We start from the raw sequence: 23,368 nt of genomic DNA on the forward strand, positions 1-23,368 counted from the left end.
TGAAGTTGACTACTTGTGCGTCAAGCAGTCTGTGTCCGTTGTATCACATTAGTAGCCGCCCTGTCTGCCAGAAGAGAAGGGGAGAAATCAGATTCTGGAAAGGAAACGATGAGGGTGTTTAGATCGCAAGCCAGCTTTTTATGCAGAGTAAGAAGCAGAAACATTAGAACCTGGAAGACATGATGAATGGTTTTCCAAGAGAATGGAGGCTTTATGAGAGGCAACGTGCGAGACAGAGACGGGAATTCTCACAAACGACCACTCGCCTCACAAATTATATGCAGAGATAAAGATTAGAGAAAATGATGTGGAAAAGATGACAAGTGAAGAGTTCCTAAATGTCAGTCCATAGGAAATAATAGCCAAAAGGCTGCCTAGACCTTTTGAACAAAGACAGTGAAGCATAAGTAAGTTGAATGCACAGGTGACCTCCGCCAGAGAAAAACCCTAAGATTGAAATTCCCAAGTATATCACGCTTAAATTCATGGTCCGAATGCCAAAGTTCACATTGTCTAAGCAGCCGGGAGAAAGGCTTTCAGATGTGGATGAATAATTAGGTGTGACTCAGCAATCTTTCTGCCTTTTGAGGGAGGAGGACTGGAGGCTGGGGGATTGAGTTCTGGCCTGGAGGCAGTTTGGTCTCTAAGAACACCTCAGGAGCAGGAAGTCATAGTTCCCTAAAGAAGAGCAAACCACTTCAGGTCAGAAACATCTGGTCAAAACCTTCCATGCCCTTCAGTAATGGAATTAATTGGGCCTGTGAATGTCCAATGTGGTCAAGATTGGAAGACCAAGTCTGAAGAGGAGAAGGAAAAGAAGGTGCAAGTGCATGGCAATTTGAATAAACTAGGATCATCCATGAAAACAGTCATGAAAGAGAAGAGAGTATTTAAAGCAAAAGAGCTCAGCCTTCAATGTTAACCATCAATCAGGGTTGGGGGGGGGGGGGGAGGAATGAACCTCCAACAAGAAAGAAACACTTTTAAGACATTCTTCCAAAAAAGAAACTCTAGGTGACCAGAATACTTAAATTACAACAAAGAAGAAAGCAAAAAAGGTCAACGAATATACTTCTCAAGAAAAATCAAACAATGAAATCTATTATATGTATAGTCTACTTAGGGATTAAATTTTTTATTTTAATTTAACTTTTAAACATATTTTTCCATGTTTACATGATTTATTTTCTTTCCCTCCCCCCTCCCAAGGCCAACAAGCAATTCCACTGGGTTACCTATTTCCATATTATTCATTTTTTGCAATATGGAAGTCTTTTAAAACCCAAACCTCAAATCATGTACCCAAATAAACAAATGATAAGTCATGTGTTTCTTATGCATTTCTACTCCCACAGTTCTTTCTCTTGATGTGGATAGCATTATTTCCCATAAGTCTCAGGATTGTCCTGGATCACTGCACTGCTGGTAGTAGCAAAGTCCAGTTCATTAGATCATGTCACAAAGAGCATGGCAAAAAATTGGAAAATGAGGGGGAGTCCCTCCATTGGGGAATGGCTGAACACATTGTGGTGTCTGATGTTGATGGAATACTATTGTGCTGTAAGGAATGATGAACTGGAGGATTTCTATGTGAAAGACCTCCTGGAATTGATTCAGAGTGAAAGAAGCAGAACCAGGAGAACATTGTATACAGAGACGGATACATTGTAGCATGATCGAATGTAACTGACTTCTCTACTAGCAGCAATGCAATGATTCAGGTCAATTCGGAGGGACTTTTGAGAAAGAATGTATACACATCCAGAGGAAGAACTGTGGGAGCAGAAACACAGAAGAAAAACCTATGATGGATCACATAATTCAATGGGGATATGATTAGGGTTTTGATGTTGAAAGATCACCCTATTGAAAATATGAATAACATGGAAATAGGTTTTGAACAATGATACAGCTCTCCGAGGGGGCAGGAAAGACGGGTGGGAAAAATCATGAATCATAACCATGGAAAATATTCAAGATTTAAAAAGAAAAATTTTAAAAAGAGTACGGCTATGAAAATTTTTGTACAACCCTTTTTTATTATCTCTTTGAGGTACAAACCCAGTAGTGATATGGCTGGATCAAAGGGCAGACAGTCTTTTAGTGCCCTTTAGGCAGAGTTCCAAATTGCCCTCCAGAATGGTTGGATCAATTCACAACTCCACCAGCAATGCAGTAGTCTCTCAATTTTGCCACATCCCCTCCAACATTTGTTTTTTTCCCTTACTGTCATATTGGCCAGTCTGATGGGTGTGAGGTGATACCTCAGAGTTGTTTTGATTTGCATCTCTCTGATTATAAGGGATTCAGAGCACTTTTTCATGTGCTTATTGATAGCTTTGATTTCTTTATCTGAAAACTGTCTTTCTTAAAAAAGAAAGAAATCCCTGGGCCATCAGAGCTGAAGATCCAGACTTGAATTGTGGTTCATTGGAGCTGGAGGTCTCATCACACCCAGCCTGCCGTGGAGACCCCTTTTAGATGTTTATCAGGGCTTTCTAGGTTGCTGACCAGGCAGAAGGTAGATGGAATGGGAAGAAATATGCTCTAGCATTTGGCAACAAGGTTTGGAACATTTGATAGGAAGTCCTAAGTTTGGTACCAGGTTAACTCTCACACTGCTTAGCTCAAAGGAGCCCTTCTTGGCCATAAGAGCCTGTAGTTGGCACCAATCTCTAACCAATCAAAGTGCCCCTGCGCTGACGAGCTCCTCAGGCCAGCTGTATGCTTGTCGTTCCCAGTGAAACCAGCTCCTTCTGAGTGCCTGTCAGGCTCCCCAGATAACACTGCACACCCGGAGCTTTCATTCATCCCACAGGAGGTCTGACTCTTGCTCTCATGTTCCAATATACCAGGCGATATCGTTTCTGTTCTGAGGTTGATGCTCTGGCCGCAGCTGATGCACGACTTAGTGTAACTCTACAAGGGATCACTGCAGTTCCTGATCCAAAGGGTTACTCGTGATCATCCAAGCCTGGGAGCCCAGAGAGGCCTTGGACAGCCCTAGTCTGGGGGCTGGGGGAGGGGGGATGATTCGCTTGTGAACATGTTCGGTTTTAATTCATAGTCATCCAACATACAGTTCGAGGTGTCTAAACGCAGCTGAAAATGTACCACTGGGGAGCTTGGCGAGATCTGAGATCTGGAGCCTGGAGGTGATCGATTAATCCGCAGGAGCTAAGGGAGAAGAGAAGAGGGTTCAGGGAGAGCCTTGGAGACGCTGGGGCTATTAGGCGGTCCATTAGAGTTAGGAGCACCAGAAGAGAACGGCACAGAACTTGAGAAGGGAATAGCGATGCGAGGACCATGGACGATGCCAAAGCCCCAGAGAGGGCTGATGCAGGACCACGAGATTCCGCAGGGAAGAGCTGGCGGGTAATTGTGGAGAGAACATCCAGCCCGCTTACTTGAGAAGGAAGGGTCCGAGACAAGGGAATGGAGCTCCATATTTTAGATGACTTTTGCCCCAATGGAGGCAGGACACGAGATGTTAGCAGACATCGAGTGAATTGTTTTTTGTTTCTGAGGATGAGGGGCGCGAGTGCATCTGTAGGCATTAGGGAAGAGGAGGGACGGTAGTGGGAGGCGAAGAAATGGAATCGCTTGCACGGGGTTAGCTTGCTAAGAGGAGCCACCTTTTGATGTTTTACAGAAGTGGAGGAGGGGATAAATAATGACAATTTATTTGACCCATGTAAAGTGAGCAGGAAGGGAGGAGAGGCTCTGAACAGATAGCAAGCGTATTTTTCACTGAAATAGATATAAGGTGCATTTCTCATTTGATGGGTGGTGGGAGGGGAACCATTGCAGTGGGGAAAATAATGAAATGGTTTAATCAGGCAACAAGAATCTAACTCTTTCTGTTCAGGACCCAATGCTAAATGCTGGGAATACAAATGCAAGCGAAGAGTGCCTTTCCTCAAGAAGTTCACATTGTAAAAGGGAAGTCAACACAAATGAAGACTGAAAGGAGAGGACAAGTATTGCTGGAACTGCAGAGGAATTCATCTTGGTGGGAAACAAAGCCACGACGGCCCAGTGCCCTCCATAAGTGGAGATTCCGGGAGGAACCCTGCTCCACCCTCCAGGTAGAGGAAAGGCTCTCCGGGAACAGAGCACCTTCCTAGATGTGAGTTGCAGGGCTAAAATGAACTTGCAGGATGGACATTTTTCTTGAGCGTGACAGAAAAAGTTCAGAGGACTGCCGCCTGGTGGAAAGTGAAGAGAAAACCAGCTGTGCCCAGGGGAATTGTGGGATAGGAAATCTGTTCAGGAGCCCTTAAAGGGTTGTGCAGTTGAAAAGATATAACACAAATGTGTGGTCTGCCCATGCAGCACGGTGACTGGCGGAAAGATTCACGTTGACGAGAAGTGGTGTGAAAAGTAGAAAGAGCTTGGGCAGAAGCTGGGCTTAAACCAGCATTTCACACCATATACCGAGATGAATTCCTGACCGATAACATAGACAGGCGTGGGGCGTTCCTTAAGGACTTCCCTGACCAGCAGGGTCCCACAAGGGAAGGGGCTCCCCTTTGTGATGGGACCCGAGGAGAGGTAGGAACTGAGAACCAGGGTGGAGATGAAAGACACGGACAAGTCAGTGGTTGGATAGGGCAGGCAACCCCTATGATACTCCCTTTGGTAGGAGAGTATGAGTACAAAGGAACACGAGGTGGAGGAGGAGATTAAGATGGAGAATGCAGGATGGTTACAGCCTCGGGGAAGGAGAAGGTCTAGAGAGGGAGGGAGACAGAGACACCGCTAGGAAGACTGAAGATCCAAGAGGAAGATTCCTGGTCGCCGCCTCTGTGTTTATTGCCTTCGTCCGTTTAGGGAAGTCTTCTCCAGCCCGCAGTAACCCGTTACAGAGCGAGGATTGGCGGGTGAGGTGAGGGTGACACCTTTGTGGGCTGTAGAGGGCAGAGGAGGCCCCCGCATGTTCATGAGTCTGCCCTAGGCGGCGCGCATGGCCAGTTCAAGGTTACATCCACAAACCTTATTGGCCGCCGCACCGTCATTCATGATTCACAGATGTGAGTATGCTGGGGACGCTACACCGGGAAAGAACAGAACAGAATCATCTCCGGGATCTGTGCAGAGGGACGACTGTGACTAAACAAGGTGTGTGATTTTATCATGTAACAGTGAAACTTTTTTATTTTTTATTTATTTTTAGCCCTCCCCTTCCGTCTTGGAGTCAATCCTGTGCACTGGCTCCAAGGCAGAAGAGCGGTCAGGGCGAGGCCATGGGGGTCACGGGACTTGTCCAGGGTCACCCAGCTGGAAGTGTCTGAGGCCAGACTGGAACCCAGGACCTCCCGTCTCTACGCCTGGCTCTCCATCCACTGAGCCACCCAGCTGCCCCTGAAACTTTTTTAGACAAATTGAATCCGTTAAAATGAGAAGGGAAGCCTCTACCTGAAAAAAAGGCTTTTAGAAAGTTTCTCTGACATGGGCCTTATGCCCACAACATAACTTAATTGGAATTCTTAAGACGAAGTACTACACGCACTTGAGACATGGTGGCAGAATATGGGAGCGGCAACTATTAAAGCAAGAAACCCACCTGATCAAGTGCACGGTGAGAAAGTGCTCCAAGTGGCAGTAGGAGAAAGAGAACAGCTCTAAGGCTCCCCTTTGCATCTCTCCCAGCGACAAGATGATCAGATTAAAATGACAGCTATTGAGGGGACACCCAGAAGGCCAGCGCAGTGGTGCATTTTTAGTGGCGCCGGAAAAGGCAAGTCAATCCCCTTTAGCCCAACCATGCCACCATCACATCTACATCTCCAAAGAAATCAAAGAAGGAGGAAAAGGTCCTCTCTAGGTAAAAATATTGGGGCAGCTAATCAGTGGTTAGAGCACCAGGCCTGGAGTTGGGGGGTCCTGTGTTCAAATTTGGCCTTGGGCACTTCCTAGCTCTGTGTCTCTGGGTAAGTCCCTTAATCAGGATTGCTTAGCCCTTGCCACTCTTCTGCCTTAAAACGGATACTAAGACAAAAGTAAAGGTTTAAAAAGTTTTTTGCTGATATTTTCACAATAGCTAAGTAGAGGCTGTAAGGGCCAGAATGTAAGGGGTTAATATGAAAGGTTGGACTGGACTATTCAAGACTAGGGTCACCAGGAATTTTAATCAATTCCAAAATGTTGTTTTTAATTTTTTAGCAATTTATTTATAAAACACAGAAAGAGTGAAGTAAGAAAATCAGAGAGGATGGGTAAGATATCTCGTCTACGCACTGAGTATTCTGCTCCAACCCCTGGCTCAACCCAGGCAGGGGAGTTTAGTCCTTAGCCAGAGAGGCCTCTGCCTTGAGACAGGACGAGGACCTGGGGATGCAGGGAGCCTCTCTCGAGAGGGGAGGCCTCTCCTGAGGCTGGTCCCTTCAGAAGATCCAGGAAAGGCGTCGGCCTTTTTCACTCACCCCATGTGATAGTTCTAAGGGAAAAGTCCAAGAGCAGTCTGAGGCCTCAAGCTGGAGCTCCTTCAAGATCAAGTTCAGGGCAAAGGAGCCCTCACAGGAAGTTCTTGCATTTTGAAAGACCTTCCTCTTCATCACTTCCTGTGACTTCCTTCCATTTGGCATGTACCAATTACAGCTAAAGCTTTGCCTAGGACTGCCCAGGGGCTGTCAGGCGATTCTGATTCATCAGCCACTATGGCCCATGTGGGTCACAGACCTCCCCCACTCAAGGGTAAGTGGGGTGTATACACTTCTGGTGATGAAATCTAGAAATGGGCAGGGGAGAGTGAATCCCATCTTCACAAGGAAGCACCCCCCCATTGGAGACTGGCTGGACAAATTGTGGTGTATGAATGTAATAGAATTCTATGTGAGACATAACAGAGTGGATAGTTTCAGAGCAAACTGAGAAGTGAGTAAAACTAGAACAACGTAAACAAGGTAGAGAAAAAACAACCTTGGACGTCTAGGGCAGAATCCACATGGCAGAGTGGGAGTCCTACCCTCACTGGGCCAGATTCTTATTGGGAAAACCAAGAAGATATCACCAAGTCATTTTTCTATCCCAGGGCACCTTAGGAAGATAAAACGTCTGCAAACAGGGGGCAGGGACTGGCAAGGCTCACACTGAAATGATAGCATCAAGGACCATTCCAATACTTACAAGCAATAAAGTAGGCAGAGACTAAACACCAGAGCAGGAAGTATCAGGGAAGAGAGAGATCCCAAGGACCCCTTGAACAGGACCTGGAGAAGGAACCGGGGACAACTGGCAGCCATGGCAGTCATCGTCTGTTCTAGATCACACAGTTCCAGGGTAGAGAGGAGTGGATACAAGCAAGAGGGACATGAGTTATGTACTGAACAAGGAATAAGTTCCATACATTTAGCTGCAAACAGTTCTAAGCCCGAGAGCAGAGTGGAAACACCTTTATAAACTTGAGCCTTGCATATAACAGAATAATCAGATCAGAAAGCCAAGGGGGAACCAGCAGTTCAGTCTCTCTGAATCTACAAAGTCTCCAGGTGGGTTAAGAGCTCAGTTAACAGGAATCTACCTGAATTCAATTTCCAGATATTCCAGCACACATTTCAGAAACAAACCTAGGTCAGGATCACACAGAGCTCTGACCAAGACGTTAGTGGATAGATTTCTCCCAAGAACATACCATTTTGGAAGCCCCAAAAACTTGTAGAACCCCAGAATGAGAGGAAAAGTAGGATTACATAAAAAGAATTCTGTCCAGGTTTTCTGACCTGAATGTTGTACTATAGTCTTATATACAGGGCTAAATTTTAGAATTGAGTTTCCACTCTACTTAGGACAAACACCACCATCACCAAGAAGTGAGAAGAACCCAATGCTAACAAAAAATACAGAGCCAAAAAGTAGGCTGGAAGAATGAGAAAACAAAAAAAGACATTCAACCACAAAGAACTACTATGGTGACAGAGAAGTTCAAGTTACACCAAAGAAGACAATGACTTGGAAACAACTACAAGCAAAGGTTCATTGAAAAATGTAAATTGGGCACAAGCCCAACAAGTTTTAGAAAAGTTAATGAAAGATTAAAACCAGAACATTTTAAATAGGAACAGTAGAGGAAAAATGGGAAAAGAAGACCTATGTAAGAAAATTATGAAAAAAGAAAAATAACAGCTTTATAAAAAGAAGTCTAAAACATTACTGAGTAAAATAAATCCTTTAAAATTAGAATTGGCCAAATGGCAGCTAATGACTAAGACATCAAGAAATTGTTAAACAATGTCAAAATATTTTCCAGTCTTTTTCAAATAGAGGTATGAAATATCTCAAAGGAAAAGCAACTGACTTGGAAAGTTGATCAAGGAGAGAACATTTAAGAGTCATCTTAGAACTAGATGGCAAAACAGAAATTGAAAAAACCCACCAGTCACCTGATGAATGAAACCCTTAAATGAAAACTCCCAGGAGGATTTTAGCCAAAATTTAGTACAAACAGCTCAGAAAAAATTCAAGTACTGTGGAGTCACCGTCAGGATCTTAGAAGATTTTTTTTTTAATAACCCTTACCTTCCACCATAGAATCAATACTATGTATTGGTACCAAGGAAGAAGAGCAGTAAGGGCTAGGCAATGGGAGTTGAGGGACTTACCCAGGGTCACACAACTAGGAAGTGTTTGAGGCAAGATTTGAACCTAGGATTTCTCATCTCTAGGCCTGGCTCTCAATCCACAAGAGCTACCCAGCTACCCCCTCTTATAAGATTTAGCAGCTACCACTATAAGGAAATAGGGATGTACCTCTAATGAAAGGGAGGGCTTAAAAACTTTCCTGATAAAAAGACCAGAACCGAAAAGGAAATTTGATATTCAACACACAAGAAGCACAAAAAGGTAAATATGAATGATGACAGACTAAACAAGGTTAAATTGCTTACATTCCTATATGGGAGATGGGAGAGGAGAAAGAAGATTCCTGTAATACTTCAGAGCATTATCATCACCAGGGGTTTCAGAGGGAGTCTAAAGGTAAGTTCTGTTATGTTGAGATCATCACAAAAGGAATGGAAGAGAGGAAGAAGACGAGAAAAAGATTTGGGGAAAGTATCTCCTGTAAATGGGGCACAAAAGAAGAATTTCTGCAGTGGAAGGAGAGGGAGAAAATACTTGAACTTCACTCTCATTTAAACTTTTTTGAGGAGGGAAGGATACAAATATGTGTACAATTGGATACAAAAATAAAATCTATCCAACAGAGAAATAAAAGGGAAAAGAGAAGTGACAGTAAGCAAGGGATAAGAAAAGGAAGGATATTTTAAGAGATACATTAGCCAGAAGCAATACTATTGAAGAGGGGATCGAGTAAAAAGGAGAAGGGTGAGTATAAGAAGATAGGGTAGAGAGATTCACAATTAGCAATCCTACCTGTGAATGTGAATGGGTTGAATTCTTCTATTTAGAAGAGGATAGCAGAATGGATTAGAAACCAAAATCCATTAATATATTGTTGATGAGAAACACACTGGAAATAAAAGCTACACATCAAATTTAAATAAGGAGCTAGAGCATAACTATCCTGCTTTAGCTGAAGTAAAAAGGAGAGTAGCAATCATGATCTCAGACAAAGCAAGAACAAAAATAGAGCTAATTAAAAAGGGCAAACAAGGCATCTAGCATAGACAATGAATATCAGTATTGAATATATATCCTCCAAATGGAGTAGTATCTGGATTTTAAAAGAAATAGCTAAATGAGTAATGAGAGGAAATAAACAGTAAAACTGTATTAGTGGGAGACTCAATTTACCTCTTCTTAGCCCTGGATAAATCTAGACAAAATAAAGAGGAGAAAAGTTAAGATGAATAGAATTTTAGAAAAACTTTTAATAGGACAGAACTCTGGAGAATACTTAATGATAACAAAAAAGGAGGGTACCTCTTTCTTAACTGTATATGGAACATTCACAAAAATTGACCATGTATTAGGGCACAAAAACTTCACAAACAAATTCAGAAAAGCAGAAAAATGCATCTTTTTCTGACCATGATCCAGTAAAAAATACATTCAATAATGGGTCTTTAAAACAAAGATTAAAAATTAATTGGAGGTGGCTCAGTGGATGGAGAGCCAAGCCTGGAAATGGGAGGTCCTGGGTTCAAATTTGTTCTCAGCACTTCTAACTGTGTGACCCTTGGTGAGTCTCTTAACTATAATTCCTTAGCCCTTACCATTCTTCTGCCTTGGACCTGATACTTAACCTCAATGAGAAGAGAAGAGAAGAGAAGAGAAGAGAAGAGAAGAGAAGAGAAGAGAAGAGAAGAGAAGAGAAGAGAAGAGAAGAGAAGAGAAGAGAAGAGAAGAGAAGAGAAGACAAGAGAAGAGAAGAGAAGAGAAGAGAAGAGAAGAGAAGAGAAGAGAAGAGTTTTAGAAAAAAAAATTAATTGGAATTGAAGTAACTTAACCTAAAAGAATGAGTGGGTCAAAGAACAAATTACAAAAACAATTTCATGAGAGATAATGACAACATAATGACAGAACCAAAACAACATAAGATTCAGCTAAAGTGTTTAGGAGGGGAGAAATTTTGCTGGGAATTATGTACCTAAGTAAAAGTTAACCCACGATAGTCTTTTGGGGATTGGGTTTGAGGGTCTTTTGGTGAAGTTTTGGGGAATTAGGGTACAGGTGTTTTGCTCTTGCATTATTTCTTTTGAGACTAGGGGGAATAACAATCATGTTCATTCATAGGTAAGGGGCATGGATGGAAGAGGTCATGCAAAGGGGATAGAGTAGGCAGTCACATCTCTGTGGTCTCCCCAGCTACCACACGTGACTCTGTCAAGGCATGTGGAGTGATGGTCCCCAGCAGCTTTGCTCTGGCAGGGCTCCAGAAACTCAGCTGGAGGGCCCAGAGGTAGATTAGGTATCACCCACGTAACCTCTGAGAGAGACAGACAGACAGACACAGAGAGGGAGAGAGAGAGACAGGCAGACAGATAGACAGACAGAGAGACAGACAGACAGAGAGAGAGGCCTATCTAGTGTTATTTGGAAGTCAGGAAAGGATGGTCATCTTTTTCCACTCACACACGGTAGTCCTAAAGGAAGATCCAAAAGCAGTCTGAGGTCGCAAGCTGGAGCTCCTCCAGGGTCAAGTTCTAAGGAGAAAAAGCTAGACACAGGAAGTTGCAATTACTTTTAAAGACTCTTCTTTGTGTCACTTCCTGTGCCTTCCTTCCACTTTACATGGACTAATCACAGTTTTAGAATGTTCCCAGGGGGCAATCAGTCGTTTCTGAGTTGTCATCCAGTCTAGCACATGGGTTGTACACCTCCCCTCACTTAAGGAAATGTAGGGGTATATACTCTTCTGGTGATTATATCTAAAAGTTGGTGAGGGGAGAGTTAATCCCATTTTCACACTTGGGAGTACTTTCCAAAAGCACACCTTCTAACCACTGATGAACTATTGACTGTTTGAGAGCATGCAACTTAGAAATGCTAGAAAAAGATCATCAATAAAACAAATAGCAAAATAGAAATCTTGAAAATTGAAGGAGAGATTTTTAAAAACTGAAAGTAAAATTTTAAAAAATTACCAGTGTCATAGCACAAAAACTCACAAAATAAAAGCTAACTAAATAAAAAAAAATAAACTAAATAGCAAAAAGATGTAAATAACAAAAAGTGTAACTAGTAAATGTTTTTATCTGAGAGCTAAATAACTCTGGCAAAAAGTTAAAAAAGGAAAATATGGCATTGAACATACTATTTGGGAAATTAAATCTGAAAGATATAGAGTATCTTATAGATGTGTACATTAGAGAATACACATATTCTTCCCATTACCTATGCAAAAACAAAATAGACCATTAATATGGATACAGAGAAAATATAACAATCATAAAAAATTCTAATCATGCTCTTTTCATATCATAGTTCAAAAATATAACTAAAACAGGAAATAATATGTTGAATAATAAGTCAAAAACACATTTTAAAAAAACTATGAAAGGGGACAGTTAGGTAGCTTGGATTGAGAGCCAGGCCTGGAGATGAGAGACCACTGTTCAAATCTGGCCTCAGACACTCCCTAGCTGTATGACCCTGGGCAAGTCATTTAACTTTCATTGCCTCGCCCAGTGATGGGCAAACTTTTGAGCTTGGGGTGTCAAAATTTGCCAAAAAAACAAGCATAACTCAGGTGGTGTGTCACTTAAAAAGAAACATAATTTCGCGATATTTATAGTTTAAATAAGAAAAATGTATAATTGTAATATATAAACTGTATTTAATAAACCAAAAAGTAATTATTTAACTCACCTGCTTAGTGACTTCTTTTTCATCTGTCAGTTGGTTTCTTTTGTTGGTCTTGATATTATTTAACTTATGTGGGGTGCCATGAACTAAGATAAGTGAGGGGGAGGGGGAATTCTTTAACCTGCCTATTAGTAACTTTTTTTGTTACTGAATTTCATTGACTAAATCTTCAATTGAAAGTTAATATTTTGTACGCTTCAAGCCCAAGCAAACACTACTAACTTCATCTGTCAATCTGTTTCTTTTGTTGGTTTTGATCTTATTTAACACTGAGAATAAGGTCTCACAAAAGTGCATAGAGGGAAAAAATTGTGAGTAAAGCCATTGCTATATTTTTCAGGGTGCTAAAAGTGTCTGGTAATCAGTTCCAGGCACTCCTCCATGGCACATGGGCCAGAGCCCCTCCCAGTCTTCTGCTGGCTCAGGGACACTATGACAGCAGCCAGCCTGCCCACGCAAGCTCCTCCTCCCCACCCCTGCAGGAGCCCCATAGGCCTCAGCTGCCTAGTGTGCCACTAGCCACTTGCCCCCTGTCCCCCCCCTTGTGGCCAAAACATGGAGCAGCCCTCACCCCCTCCCACCCCCCCAACCCGCCCACCCCTGCTGGGCCGGGGCACGGCTACTGCCACAGCTGTGGGTACACGGCTCCCCAGGTGGTTCCTGGGCCTCGAGTCACGCTGAGCCCCCATGTGGCTGTGTGTCATTGAAAATGGCTGTGTCAGTGCTGACACGTGTGTCATAGAGTTGCCATTAAAAAAAAAACAACAAAAGGAGAATTTTAAAATAATCCAGCATAACAAAATTTGATATATAGCTAAAAAGGTCTCTGAAGAAAGATTATAATCCTTGAAAACATACATGATCAAAGTTTTAAAGAAGGGATTAATTAACTGATTAATAACGTAATAGAAGAAACCAACAAATCAATAAGTAAATAAATCTAAAAAATCACAAAGAGGAATCATTGAGAATTAGAATAAAGAGCAGTTAATATCTATGCTAGGAGGGCTAAGCCAAATTGACAGAGAAGGTCCACAGGCTCATCTCATCTACCAAATTACTCTTCAACAAACTAGAATACCTCAGAACCAGAAGGAAAAAACACCCAGAGGGTGATGTAATGCCCCGCCCAGAACCCTCGCTGAGGCGAGCCCAGAAGATCTAGTGCAGGGAGGCAGCGAATCAACAACAAAGGCTCCGGGCTCTCCCGCGGGCAGGACGATTGCTCCAAAGCAGGACCCCTTTGTTGGCTCTGGTCGTGTCCCTTTGCACATCTCGGTGTGTCCCAGCTTGGGGTCACAATTCAAGGCAGAAAAGGCGGCTTGTTGTCCACAGAAGCTGGGCCTGCTCTGACTGTCGTCCAGGCCATCCTTCAAGAGCCCTTCAGAGTCCGTCTCCACAGGAAAAGGGGGGAGCGGAAACAAGACGGAGCCCTGCCTGGATCTGCCATTAGAGGGGGCAGACTGATCCCGAGGCTGGCCTCGGATCCTCTGCCTGAGGCCCCAGCTCGGACAGCAGCAGGCGGGACCGGGGTCCACGGGGCACCTCTGGCCTCCAGGACGCCCCAGGGCAGAGCACCTCCAAAGGCCTCCTGGGGCTCCTTTACCTTCCCCAGAGGAGAGGGCTGGGGAGGGAGAAAAGGAAAACCAGGTAAACCCCAGAAAAAGAAGGTAAATGAAAAACCTGCGGCATGGAGAGCCAAGAGCCAGACCGCGGAGGAGGCCAGCTTCCAGGGAGCTCGAGCACGCCTCTCCCTGCCGCCTCTCCCTCCCTTTGGAAGAATGGAAGGCACAGAGACACCCAAAGCCAGCTCTGAAGGCAACTGCACAAGAAACTGAGGCCCTTCTCCTCGGAACGGAGACCGGCTTAACAGCTTTTTAAATTAAATTAAAAGGAAAGGAAAAGGCAATGAGCAAACAGCAAAGAAACGCCACAAAAAGTTGTTTTGACAAATGATAGAAGTCCACTGCCTCAATATCGACAATTTGGGTAAACAAAATCAAAAAGCCAAATTTCTCCAAGTTGAGACAAAAAATTAGAAATTTATCGGAAGAGGGCCAAGTCCTCAAATAAAAGCGTTCTCTTATTTGTATTACATTATCAGACCCTGGCAAGAGACAACGCCCAGAGGCAGAGACCTGGTTTATATACTGGGACAATAACAAAATGAATATTTCCATACAAGGTTGATGACGTATTACAAGACATAACATCATATTAACCTTATTTAGAAACAGTTATCCAATTACAACACTGATTGGTTAGTTTGTTCCTGAAAGTCCAAATTAGTCTAAAGGCCAAACCACAAAGCAATACCCTTATTTAGGCAGATAGTGGTGACCATTACCTCAGACTCATCTGATCTGGGGGGAAGGATGGCTATTTCCAAACAGGGAAGGATGCATGATGAGTGCATCATATCGGGTCCTGAGACTCAGAGGGTCAGCTTCTCATGAGAAAGGGGAAGCACAAACTTAGGGAGGGGTTGGAAATCCTCTCAGAAGCAGTTTGTATGCTTTAGTTAGAAATCCTTATAAAGATCCTGAGTTCTGCTGATGGTATTAAGATTATAATGGAACTTGTGCTAATTACTTTAGAATCACAACCTTGATTATCTTAAACCTGTCACTGTCACTAAAATCCAATCAAGCATAAGGGGGTAACAACAGCTGACAATTTACGTGGAACTGAACAAAATTGTCACATTGCCACACTATATTGGACAGAGGCACAAAAGAGACCTCCCTATCCAAGGGTAATGAAGTCCATCCTATTGTTGACATAATGTTTACTCTTCTAAATGAAGCCCTAAATTAGATGGTGGGTCATATAAGGGATGAGGAGTGGGAAATCCTGGAAAATCAAGAATCAATCAGCAAACATTTATTAAGTACCTAATATGTGCCATACGCTGGACCAAGTACTGAAGAAAACTATGTACAAAGAAGTTACATATGTATGATAAATTGAAAATCATTAACCTACAGAAGACATTAGAAATAAGAAAGATCAGGAAAGGCTTACTGTAGGTGAGATTTTAGCTGGGACTTGAAAGAAGACAGAAAAAGCAAAAGACGAAGATGATGACAGAGAGAACACTAGGCATAGAGAAAAACCAACGAAAATGGCTACAATCATGAGATGGAGTGTGTTGTGTGAGGAATGGCAAGGAGGCAGTGTCACTGGAGTGTGCACATAGTGTGGAACGTAAGGTATAAGAAGATGAGAAAGGTAAAGGTGGCCAGATTAGGAAGAACTTTGAAAGTCACAGGAAGTGATAGGGAATCATTGGAGGTTATTGAATGGATGGTTGATATCATCATATTTGTGCTTTAGGAAAATCCATTTGAGTGGAGAGATTGTAGCACAAAGAACAACTATCAGGCTATCACAGGGGTGAGATGATGAGAGGATAATGGTGGTGACAAATGAGAGATTATGTATTTGAGACATTATGTAGACAAAATCAATAATCTCCAGAAACAGGTTGATTATGATTATGAGGAATAAATGAGCAAGGAATTGAGGATGACCCCTAATTTGTGAGTCTGAGTGACTGATGGGATACTGGTGCTATTGACAATAATAGGAAAGTTTGGAAGAGGAACAGGATTAAAGGAGAGATAATGAGTTCAGTTTTAAACAGGTTAAGATGTCAATGGAATATCCAAAATGAAATGTCTAATAAACAGCTGGAAACTTAAGACTGGAAGTTAAGAGGAATATGAAGCTGTATAAGTATATCTGAGAATCACAAGCATTGAGGTGGCAATTGAATCCATAGGACCTAATGAGGTCACTAAGTGAAATAATATAGAGGAAAAAGGGAAGAGTGCTCAGGAAAGAGCTTTGGGAAACATCCACTATTAGTGGGATTGCCCAAGATGAAGATCAAGCAAAGGAAACTGAGAAAAAGCAGTCAGGTAGAAGGAAGAACAGAAGATTGTTATGAAAACCTAGAAAAAAAGTCAGGAAGAAGAGGTTGACCATCATTCTAAAGGGTGTAAAGATGTTAAGAAGCATGAGGATTGAGCAAAGAACATTAGATTTGGTAGTTAAGAAATTTTCAGTAACTTTGGAGATAGTAGTTTTGATGAAATGATGATGTTGAATAATAAAAATGACAATCCTACCCAAACTAATTCACTTATTAGTGCCATGCCTATCAGACTACCAAGAAACATTTTTACCGAATTAGAAAAAACAATAATAAAGTTATTTGGAAGAACAAAAGATCAAGAATATCCAGGGAAATCATGGAAAAAATGTGAAGGAAGGTGGCCTTGCAGTCCCAGATCTCAAACTATACTATAAAGCAGCGGTCATCAAAACAATTTGGTACTGGCTAAGAGACAGAAAGGAGGATCAGTGGAATAGACTGGGGGCAAGCAACCTCAGCAAGACAGTATATGACAAACCCAAAGATCCCAGCTTTTGGGACTGTTAAAAAGTCAATATAATTTGAATAGGAGTAGGGAAAAATATATAAATATTGAATTTATTTTAATATAGAAGGGATGAAGGAAAGAGAAAGGGGAAAAGATGAAATCTAAATTCTTTAACCCACTATATAAACCCTATCTGACTTCTCTAAACTAAACCCTAGGTTATCTAAAAGCATATCCAACAGAGGATGGGATCAGTTTCTCACAAAGAGTCCTTGATGAGCCAGAGACAGGAGTCCAGCTGATGTCTTCAGTTGTCACAGCAGGGTAGTGACCTATTCTCCAGTCTGGCTGTCCACCAGGAATACTAGAGATATTCCTTCACCACAGCTAGAAGATCCTCAAGGCCTTATATATATATATATATATATGAATGGGTTCAAGATGATTCAAAATTACACCTGTCTCCTCTTTCTCTCAGGTCAGTTGGGGAACTGTCTCTTCAACAGTTTGGAATCCTGACAGCCCTGGGAGAATTCTGAGTCTCAAGCCCTATCAATCATTCTTTGCATAAGTTTTATTCCCCTTTGCTACAGGACAAAAATCCACTATTTGACAAAAACTGCTGAGAAAATTGGAAAACTGTGGGAGAGATTAGGTTTGGATCAACATCTTACACCCCACATCAAGATAAACTCAGAATGGATGAATGACTTGAATATAAAGAAGGAAAGTATAAGCAAATTAGGCGAACACAGAATCATATACTTGTCAGATCTTTGGAAAAGGAAAGACTTTAAGACCAAGCAAGAGTTAGAAAAAATTACAAAATGTAAAATAAACAATTTTGATTAAATTAAAAAGGTTTTGTACAAAGAAAACCAATGCAACCAAAATTAGGAGGGAAGCAACAAATTGGGGGGGTCTTTATAACAAAAACCTCTGGCAAAGTTCTAATTACTCAAATTTATAAAAGAGCTAAACCAGTTGTACAAAACATTAAGCCATTCTCCAATCAATAAATGGGCAAGGGACATGAATAGGCAATTTTCAGTTAAAGAAACCAAGACTATTAATAAGCACATGAAGAAGTGTTCTAAATCTCTTATAATCAGAGAGATGCAAATCAAAACAACTCTGAGGTATCACCTCACACCTAGCAGATTGGCCAACAATCAGCAAAGGAAAGTAATGAATGCTGGAGTGGATGTGGCAAAGTTGGACATTCATGCATTGCTGGTGGAGTTGTGAATTAATCCAACCATGCTGGAGGGCAATTTGGAACTATGCCCAAAGGGCAATAAAAGACTGTCTGCCCTTTGATCCAGCCATAGCACTGCTGGGTCTGTACCCTGAAGAGATAATAAGGAAAAAGACTTGTACAAGAACATTCATAGCTGCGCTCTTTGTGGTGGGAAAAAATTGGAAAATGAGGGGATGCCCATCCATTGGGGAATGGCTGAACAGATTGTGGTATATGTTGGGGATGGAATATTGTTGCGCTCAAAGGAATAATAAAGTGGAGGAATTCCATATGAACTGGGAGGACCTCCAGGAAGTGATGCAGAGTGAGAGGAGCAGAACCAGGACAACATTGTACACAGAGACTAATATGCTGTGGTACAATCGAATGTAATGGACTTCTCCATTAGTGGCAATGCAGTGATCCTGAACAACCTGGAGGGATCTATGAGAAAACATTATCCAATTAGTTAATTTTTAAGTGTTTCATAGAATTCACTTGTAAATCTATCTGGTCCTAAGGCTTTTTTTTTTTCCCTCAAGGAAGTTAATTTATAGCTTATTCAATTACTTTTTCTAAAAAAAGGTTTATATAGATATCCTATTTCTTCCTCTGATAGGCTAAGCCCTGTGTTGGCAAAGCCGTGGTACAGGTTCCAGGGTGGCACAGAGGGCAGGCTGTTTCCTCTCTCCATTGCGCCCGAAGACATTTTTGTATGCCTTGCCTCTCTGTCCAGCTGCCCAATGCAAGTACTTCCTCTGCTGTCAGGGGTAATGTGGGGGCCTCAAAGGCAGTTTGAAATTGTAGATTGGGCACATGATCTTGAAAACATTAACCAACCCTGGTCTAGGCAGTTTATCATTCTTTTTTTGGGTAAGTATTCTTCCATTTCTCTTACATGATTAAATTTGTTTACATATAATTGAGCAAAATAACTCCTAATAATTGCTTTAATTTCATCTTCACTGGTGGTATATTCACCTTTTCTATCTTTAATGCTGGTAATTTTTTTTCTTTTTTAAATCATGTTAATCAATATTTTATGTTATCAATTTTTTCATAAAACCAACTTATAACTTATTTGTTAATTCAATGTTTTTCTTTCATTCAATTTTATTGATCTTACTTTCAATATTTAGGATTTCTAATTTAGCATTTAGTTGGGGTTTTTAATTTATTTTTTTCTAGTTTTTAAAATTGCATTCCTAATTCATTGTTCTTTTCTTTCTCTATTTTTAATATAACTATTCAAAGATATAAATTTTCTTTTAATTACTGTTTTTGCTATATCCATTAGGATGTTATCTCATTAATTATCATTCTCTTTAATGAAATTATTTATCATTTCCATGATTTGTTCTTTAACCCATTCATTCCTTAAGATTAAATTATTTAGTCTCCATTTAGTTGTTACTTTTGTTTCCATGGTCCCTTATCATATAAAATTTTTATTGAATTAAGGTCTGAAAAGGATGCATTTGATATTTTCTTCTTTTCTAATTTAACTATAATGTTTTTGAATCCTAATATATGGTCAATATTTTTAAAGGTGGCAAAATAAAAAAACAGTCACTCATATTAAAAACTGGAAAGCATAGGTATAAATGGATTTTTTTCTTAAAATGATATGAAATGTGGTTGCCAAGCTGTAACAGTTAAAATTAAGAAAGACTGTTGGAAGAGACCTAAAGAGCTATCTAGTCAAACCTGTGCTTAAACAAAGATACTTGTGAAAATGTCCTAGGAGTGATCATCACTACTGTCTCTGATTGAAGAACTTCTCTTGGGATTAGGAGTGAAGGGGAAAGAAGGAGGACAGGATACTACTAGATAGCTCTATTGAAAAAAAAAAAACCCTAATGGAATTTAGCACACAGATAATGTATATATAGACTATATTTTTTGTGTTTCCATTTCAGTTCATTCTCTGGAAATGAACATTCACAAATTATTCTTCAAATATTAGCTCTGTCACTATATATAATGCTCTTTTGGTTCTACTCATGCCACCATTCTTTATTTCACATAGTCCTTTCCATGTTTTAAAAAAATTAATCTGCTCAATTTTTCTTAAACCACAGTAGGATTCCATCATAATCATAGACCACAGTTTGTTTAACCATCCCCAATTTCCATTTCTTTGTCACCACAAAGAGAGCTGCTATAAATATTTTTGAACAGAAATATTTTTTTCCTTTTCCCTTAATTGGATCTAACTATAAACTATACAGTTTTATAGTTCTTTTGGCATAATTCCAAACTGTTCTCTAAAATGGTTGGATTAGTTCACAGTTCCACCAATAGTGTATCAGTGTTCCCACTTTTCCATATCTCCTCCAACATCTGTCATTTTGCCCTTTTGTCATTTTAACCAATCTGATTGGTGCGAGACACCTCAGAATTGTAGTGATTCAGAGCATGTTTTCATTTGCTCATATATGGCTTTGATTTTTTTCAGCTAAAAACTGCCCCTTTATCAGTTGGAGGATGGATCTTATTCCCATAAATTTGACAGAGTTCTCTATTTTAGATACTAGAGATAGTTCTAATTGTTCTAATTTGCTTCCATCAGTATTAATTCTATTTTCCTATACCACAATTTCCACCAGTTTCTACTAGTTCTTCCTTCTGGGGTCAAATAAAATAAGTCTAACATCTTCTGAATGACAAATCTTCAAAAGAAATGGAAGATTGCTATCCTATTAAATGAAATAAAAAGGGAATTCAGTGTGTTTTTCTCATGGTAAAGCATCCATCTTACTTACTTACTTAATCTTGCTTGATACTTGAATTATTTTTTTTCTGGCTCTTTATATTTTCTTTGATTTGCAAGCTTTGAATTTTGACTGTGGCATTCCAGAGTATTTTCAGTTTGTGGATTCTTTTGTCTATTCTTTTCATTTTCATCCCGTCTTTAGGTTCTAAAAGAGAGGAGCAATTACTTTGATGATTTCTTTAAATATAGTGTCTAGGTTTTGGTTTCAAATTATTTTTAGGGAGCTCTATGTTCCTTTAGTTCTTTCTTTATAATCTGTTTCCATTACAATCCCCCCCCATCCCCCAGTAAATGCCTTGCCATTTTTTTCTATTCTTTTTCTCATTTCTCTTTCTAAGATTTCTTCAATTCTATTTACTCCATCCTTTTTGGAGGGGGATGGGGTGTATGACCGGGAAATCTACTACTTGTGTAAAGTTTTCCCATTCTGTTTTAAGTTTATTCTTCTTCCAGTTTTTTCCTCATGAATTTTTACTTCATTTCTAATTTTATTTTTAAAAAAAATCTCTCGTGTTCTTTCTCCCAGCCAATCTTGCAGTTCTTGTAAGCTGCGACTTTTTTCTTCTTCTGAAGCTGTCCTAATTATTATTGTGAATTTATTCTTTTTTTTTTTGGTATTTGTCTTTTTGGCATTTCTTAATCTATGGATTATGCAGTTCTTCATTTTTTTTGTTTCCTTTTGCTTACTCATTTCTAGCCTCATTTCACACATTGCCACAGTGGATTGATAGCAAGGCCCATAGACTGGAGAGTGTGGATTCAATCTGGTCTCAGAAACTTAGCTGTATGACCCTGGGCAAGTCACTTAACCTCTATTGACTAGTCCTTACTGCCTTTTTGCCCAGAAACCAAAGTCTGAGATAGAAGGTAAGGGTTTTATATTTAAAAAAAAAAGACTGTGCTTGTGAAGTTTTTCCAGTTCTCTTGGATTGGTTGAGCCTTTGCAGTCCTCTCTTCTGTATCATCTCAGTGTCATTGCTAAAGCTCTTCTGAATGGAATGAGTGTCTCTAACCGTCACCCTATGCCTCAATTCTTCTCTTCTGTCTCAGGCTCCAGGTCATACAGTCCTAAAGTTAAATTATAATGGCGAGTAGGTGTTTACTGCCAGACTCAGACTCTGTCATACCCTCCCACACCCTGAGGTCCTGAGGGGGCAGGGTAGACAGACAGACAGAGAGGGAGAGAGAGACAGACAGACAGAGAGAGAGACAGAGAGAGAGACAAAGAGAGACAGACAGACAGAGACACAGAGAGAGAGACAAAGAGACAGAGAGACAAAGAGAGAGAGAGACAGACAGAGAGACAGAGAGAGACAAAGAGAGAGAGACAAAGAGAGACAGACAGAGAGACAGAGAGAGACAGAAAGAGAGACAGAGACAGACAGAGAGACAGTGAGAGACAGAGAGAGAGACAAAGAGAGACAGAGAGAGACAGAGAGACAAAGAGAGACAGAGAGAGACAGAGACAGAGAGAGAGACAGAGAGACAGACAGAGAGAGAGAGAGACAGAGAGAGACAGAGAGAGACAGAAAGAGAGACAGAGAGAGACAGACAGAGAGACAGTGAGACAGAGAGAGACAAAGAGAGACAGAGAGAGACAGAGAGACAAAGAGAGACAGAGAGAGACAGAGAGAGAGACAGAGAGACAGAGAGAGAGAGAGAGAGAGAGAGAGAGAGAGAGAGAGAGAGAGAGAGAGACAGAGAGAGAGACAGAGAGAGAGAGACAGAGACAGAGGGAGGGAGAGAGACAAAGAGAGACAGAGAGAGAGAGAGAGGGAGGGAGGGAGAGAGAGAGACAGAGAGAGAGACAGAGACAGAGAGACAGAGACAGAGGGAGACAGAGCGAGACACAGAGAGAGAGACAGAGAGAGAGAGAGAGAGAGAGAGAGAGAGAGAGAGAGAGAGGAGAGAGAGAGAGAGAGACAGAGAGAGACAGAGAGAGACAGAGAGACAGAGACAGAGAGAGAGACAGAGAGGGAGGGAGGGAGAGAGATGCATAAGGATTACATTAATATGAATTTCCGCAGGAAGCAAAACTATTAGTAATGTGGCAGGTAACAACTGACTCACTTTGGGAAATTTTCTAGAGAATTTTTCTCAGCCGCCGCTTCACACAGGCGTGGAAGGCGCCCTCGGAGTGGGAACTGTACTGGAGAAAATTCTCGGAACAGAAGCCCAATCCTTCCCCTCGTCTTGCTCGTTAATGGGAAAGCATTGTGTCTTGCAGACATCATGAGTCATTTCTAAAGGAGCGCTCCCCCCCCGCCCCCCCCCCGCACCCCGCCTTCCCAAAGGCGACTGCCCGAGCCTTGCAAGAGGAATGTCGGGGATTCACTGAGGCTGAAGTTTGCTTGGTGGGATCGGGCTCAGGGAACAGTGGCGTCCGGCGGATTACAGAAGCTGCTGGGAGGACGTACGTGGCGCATGTCCAGTGTCTTGGGGAAATGAGGAGGCCGGGGAGGAGCGCTAAACGTCCTTTCCCCGGGCGCCCCCGAGCGCAGGAGGCTGCCCGCATCGCTTCTTTTTTCTTCGGAAAGTGTGCCAGGGCTGTGTCCCGGGAGGGAGGGAAGGAGGTCGCGCTTGTGGATTTCCCTCTTTTGTCCACTAGGGGGAGCCCGGCGCTCAAGTTACAGAGCCGGCAGGCTGGCTTGTGATTGGTGCAGCTAGTCTGGGACGGCCTTTTTGTGGGTCTCGGGC

At 41.5% G+C, this 23,368-nt stretch overlaps 1 long non-coding RNA gene across 1 annotated transcript; it reads right to left on the reverse strand.

Moving 5' to 3' along the window:
* Positions 1-6,083: 6,083 nt before the first annotated feature.
* Positions 6,084-23,368, reverse strand: LOC103092246 (uncharacterized). Its single transcript, XR_008911743.1, has 4 exons — positions 22,742-23,368; positions 20,665-20,816; positions 11,035-11,105; positions 6,084-7,261 (listed from the first exon to the last, which is right to left on the reverse strand). It is a non-coding gene; the product is annotated as an uncharacterized LOC103092246 (long non-coding RNA).

Source organism: Monodelphis domestica, chromosome 4, assembly GCF_027887165.1.
Source record: "Monodelphis domestica isolate mMonDom1 chromosome 4, mMonDom1.pri, whole genome shotgun sequence".
NCBI lineage: Eukaryota > Metazoa > Chordata > Mammalia > Didelphimorphia > Didelphidae > Monodelphis > Monodelphis domestica.